The sequence below is a fragment of the Cyprinodon variegatus genome, unplaced genomic scaffold, assembly GCF_000732505.1.
Source record: "Cyprinodon variegatus isolate N-32 unplaced genomic scaffold, C_variegatus-1.0 Scaffold301, whole genome shotgun sequence".
NCBI lineage: Eukaryota > Metazoa > Chordata > Actinopteri > Cyprinodontiformes > Cyprinodontidae > Cyprinodon > Cyprinodon variegatus.
The window spans coordinates 4,878-10,003 of NW_015150754.1; the positions used below are offsets into that span (position 1 = coordinate 4,878).

The window sequence follows — 5,126 nt, forward strand, 5'->3', positions numbered from 1 at the left end:
AAGAATGTTTTATTTCTTATATTTTTAAATCGGTTTCCTTAGTTGGTAATCATCTTTGCTTCTTAAAAAAAAAGTAGTCATCAATGAAAGAGGAAAATGTTGTCATGCAATTATTTAAAGTTTTCTTAAGCTTTGGGAAATGCAGCAATGCAAGTCACTAAAGGTAAATCTGATTATTTTCAAAACAACTTTCTGTTCTATACAAAGTTTCTTGCTTATTTATTGTTTAACCTAATTTATTTACAGACTATAATCCCTCTTAATTTATTTAAGATTTTTATATAAGGAATGCTTAAAGTTTAAAAGGATATGTCTGATTTATCTGTGCTTTAAATCACACAATAACTAAGTATAAATGTTCAGGTTGTTTTCTGATGAGATTCAGATGGTGTGGATGTCTAAATAAATAGAATCGAGCTGCAAAAATGAGACCTGTGCAGTTTTATGAGGTCCCTGATGGCTGCAGAGGAAAAGATGAAACATGCTGATAAAAGTTAAACTGAGCACATGAAGTTATACGTCCCTCATAGGAGAAGATTTTAAAGATTAACTACATTTTAGTGTGTTTTGAGGCGCTGGGAGTATTTTACTTAAAAGGAAACAAAGAAGCAGCTAAAAACATTATGTGCATTTAACATTTCCTCAATTATTGAAACAAAATTTTCTCTTTCAGACCTGACTAGTGGGCACCAAACTGCCATTCTGGGACCGTCATAAGGTTTAAATTTTTATTACATAAAGATATAATTTGAATAACTGAAGAATATCTTTAAGTATCACAGAAATACATAAACTTGATCCCCCAACTGTTTTTTCTGCTGTTTTTTAAATTAGAAAATGGGAAGTAACTATGCTTCCTGAAAAATAAAACATATGTGATCAATGTGAATAATGCTTCAGTAGACAGCAGGAAATAAGTGGCGTTTAACGGCAAACCAAAAATATTAATCACTCTATAATGGTTTGTAAATGCAAATTAGGTACAAATTAATCTGAGTTTTTAATTTCTCATTTAGATAGTAAAAGAGGTTTTACACAAGATACTTTGCATTTGTTTCTTTCTGGAAAATCCCCCATAAACCCCCGTAAACCCAAACATTACTGTAACTAAAGTATGAGGTGTTTTAACACATTCTGTTTAAAAAACTACTTAAAGATCAAACTTCTGCATTCAGTGTGTTTGGAGGTTAGATTGGAGGCTATGGCACAAACACAAACTGATATTGGCTGGTTAATGCAAAAGATAAAATCATGGATAAATAAATACATACATAAATGTTTATTTTTATTTTTTTCATTAGGCTCTCAGGTCCTTGAACCCATTCCTAAATCTGGGAAACCGACCCCTTATTAAATTCTGCTTAGTTTTCTATTTTAAGTAACATTTAAACTACTATTGCAAAAAAAAAAATAAAAAAAAAAATAGAATATCTATTTATAGAAAACCTAGATTTCTATTAGGATGATGGACCTAACCATCACCTTTAGCCATGCAGACTGTTAATGTGTAACTGATGGTCCAGGGAGGGCCCTGGCCCCCACAGTGGGAGGTGCACTGGGGGAATTTAATGCCAAGGCAAAACAAAGCTTTGCTCTTGCTGAAACGTAGGTAGAAGCATAGAGGTGGGAATCTGGTGGCAATACTTTAACAACCATAATTTTGGGAAGATAAACTTCTGTCAAGATCTGGAGAACTGTGTGACGGCTGTCTCTGCCAGCCTGGTAGGTACATGAGACAATTATGGAGGACATTTATATAACTGGGAAATTGTATTTAGTGTCATTTGTGTTAAATGATTTCATTTATTTAATATATTTCTTAAAAAGAAAGCGATTGTGCGCAAAATAAGAATGTTTTATTTNATTTCATGTCAGTCAGAAGTTATTGTCAATCACATTTGTTTGTGAGCCCTGTGAAATCTTGTCTTCAGCGCGCCAGGAGTGAACCCATGCATGCACAGGGAGAACATGCAAATTACATGCAGAAAGACCCTAAATTGGAAATGGAGCCTTGTTCCTTGTTGATGCAAAGCAACAGTTGTACAGTTGTAGAACCTGTAACACCATGGAGCCCTGCGTAGTTTCCTTTTAATGCCAAGTAGTTAATAGTCGTCAGTTTGCAGTGATCACACTAGGTCTTATCATATATATCTAAATTCAGCTTTTGTGAAATAGGCCTCCTGTTTAACTAATGAGTATTTAGATCAGATGAACCTCTTGAAAGTAAACGATATCCGTGTATTCCTTTGTCACTGCTCTTCCCTCTTGGTGACACAGAAAACAGGATTGGTTTAAGTAGTTTCCTGATTCTAGGTGCAGGAAACCTAAAGTTTTGCAGAGGGGACATTTTCTTTACTGAGTTTTCTTTCGGTCATTAAAGAGGTTTTTTTATACTTTCACAATTTTTCTTGGTTAATAGCAAACCTCCCTGGTGGCTTTATTATTGGGATTGGCTCTGTGGTCCAAGTAAAGCCCAATATCTTTATCGCTTTGTTTGTGGAGGCAAGCATGATGTCTTCTCCACTGTGGAACTCTTGGAGCCAGTAGAGTGTTTGCACGATTTTTTATAAGTAGGGTTTTGTCCACACCTTGATTTTTTTCACTGGTAGTTTTGGGTCAGTAAAATTGCATGTGGAAGGCTGAGTTGTCTTCACTTGATTCAATGGAGAACTCTTGGAGGTAGTAGATTGTTGGAGGGACTCTTCCTNGGTCAGTAAAATTGCATGTGGAAGGCTGAGTTGTCTTCACTTGATTCAATGGAGAACTCTTGGAGGTAGTAGATTGTTGGAGGGACTCTTCCTTGCCATCGCGTTTTAAATGGCTCACATTTTTTGAAGTTCGTGTTTTCTTTGGACGATTTTCTGTGGGAGGCTGGGTTTCTCCCACACATTTCCAGGGTGTCTGCGATGTCTGCTCCTTGGAGGAACTCTTGGAGCTGATGGATGGCAGAATAGGCTTGGTTGGGGGATGTACAGCACCATGTTGACTTGCTGTCTTCTACTGCCTGGAAAAACTCTGACTAACATCAGAGGCAACCAAACCTGGTTTTTTATTACAGTTTTTTGAAATCCTTGGGCGCTTTTTTAGTGGCAATTTCTCTGCAGCAGGTGGACTGGCTGCAGAGAAATTGCATCTTTGCTCAATTTCAGCACAAATGCAACTACAGAAAGCCTTTTTTATGCAGAAGTTCTCAGTTTGAGCTTCAGGTGAGCTGGGAACAATTGCTAAACTTTCAACCGAGTCTCGGTTCTTAGAAGATAAACTGGGTTGTTGTTTTAAAGACATTGTACAAAAGTGTTTTTTTACACAAATGTTACCTGCTCTAAACTGTAAAATACACAGTGGGTTTATATCACTAAAGCTGGAAAAACTGCTTTTTTTATTGGGAAAGTAGTCGTCTTACCTGTTACTTGACAAGTTATCTACGAAAGAAACTCAAACTCAAGCTCTAAAACAAACAGCGAGACTACACCATTAAAGAAAAAAAACAGCCTTCTCCGTGCTAAAGCAGTTTTCCTGTTATTTGACAAGTTTAGTGACGAGATAACAAATGAAACGAAATGAAGACTGCTCCTTGTGCTAGTAAATGGGAACTGAACAGCTGCTCTACTTACAAACATTCTACGATGATGTCATCATAGAACAGTCATCTCATTAGAACACGCCTCCAGAGATATCTGTTCAACTGTTTGTGCATTGTTGTTATGATTTAAAAACCAGTCAGTCAGGTTCTATTAAATTAATTTTCTTGGTTGTGGTTAGTAAAATAAACTCTGCTTTCTAAACAGTAAATAATGATTGATGATGGGGCACCACACTGGAAAAAAAATCGAAATCTAGATGAGTAATTTTTTTCTTTAAATAAGTGCATTTGCTCTTGGATTAAGGAGGTAAAACAGACATTTTGCCAATGGAACAAGACAATTTACACTTGAAATAAGAAAACACAATTGCATTGTGCTATTTCAAGTGCATGTTATCTAATTATCTTATTTTAAGAGTAAAAATACTCATTCCATTGGCAAACTATTTTATTAACTGACTCAAATTAGGGGTAAATGCACTTAATTTAAGCCCTTTTTACTTATTTCTAGATTGTTTTTCCAGTGCATTTTATTCTGAAGCACAAACATATATATTCGCACCCACACACACACACACACACACATATATATACCGTATACACATTATATATAATTATATATATATATATATAATATATGTTATCAATATATATATATTTTTACCTAAATCATGGGGGGAGTTTTTTGAAAAAAATCATACATGAGGGGAATTACAGGTACATATCTGTTCTTTAAGTTGGGCTTAGGTTTAAAACTGAGGTGTAAATTCAGTTCAGGTAAGGGTTAGGGTAAGGTATATGCTGGTAATAGTTAGGAAAAGGGACTGGCTTGGGCCATATAAAATTAATGCAAGTGAATGAAATGTCCCCATATGTCATGAAAACAAAGCTGTGTGTGTATATGTGTGTGTGTGTGTGTGTGTGTGTGTGTGTGTGTGTGTGTGTGTGTGTGTGTGTGTGTGTGTATACAGTATACAGTTGTAATCATGTTTGAGGTGGAATTTGCATGGCAAACCAATGGAGTCAACACAAAGGTACTGTATCCAAAGATACATGTTTAAAAGTGAATGTTTTCCAATAAACTGCATGTTGGTAATAAAATGCATTTTACATTGAGAAAAAGGAGAGAGAGCATAACGTTAGAGATTGAACTAACAGATTCTGCAGAATAGGAGAATGGAGAATGAAGCAGAATGATGAAATGGGGGTCCCTATGTCCTCCAGAAGTCTAAGCCTATAGCAGCATAACTATAAACAGTGAATATCCAGTGGCTTTTTTGAGATTGTTTTGGGTGACAAAGAACCATGCTAATAAAAATCCCTCAAATACAAAACATAAATATTGTTGTGTGTTACATCATAATACCTCCAAAAAAGTTAAGACTTTCCCTGGTTAATGTACTGCATTGGTCAGTAACCATTGGTCAGAAACCATTAAAGTATAGATTACTCCACCAATTTGTAGAAATAATTTGGAACATTATTGAAATGAAATAAGCGACTAATTTTTGTTTAACAGTAACCTTTTGGTTTTGCAATTCCT

General features: G+C 35.3%; 1 protein-coding gene across 1 annotated transcript in view; it reads left to right on the top strand.

The window, feature by feature from the left end:
- The first annotated feature begins 1,604 nt into the window (after window positions 1–1,604).
- LOC107090590 (LIM/homeobox protein Lhx8-like) overlaps window positions 1,605–5,126 on the top strand; it is a 15,581-nt gene continuing 12,059 nt past the window's right edge. Inside the window, exon 1 of the mRNA XM_015384053.1 lies at window positions 1,605–1,722. The gene's annotated coding sequence lies outside the window, so the exon portion shown is untranslated. The remainder of the gene's footprint in view (window positions 1,723–5,126) is intronic.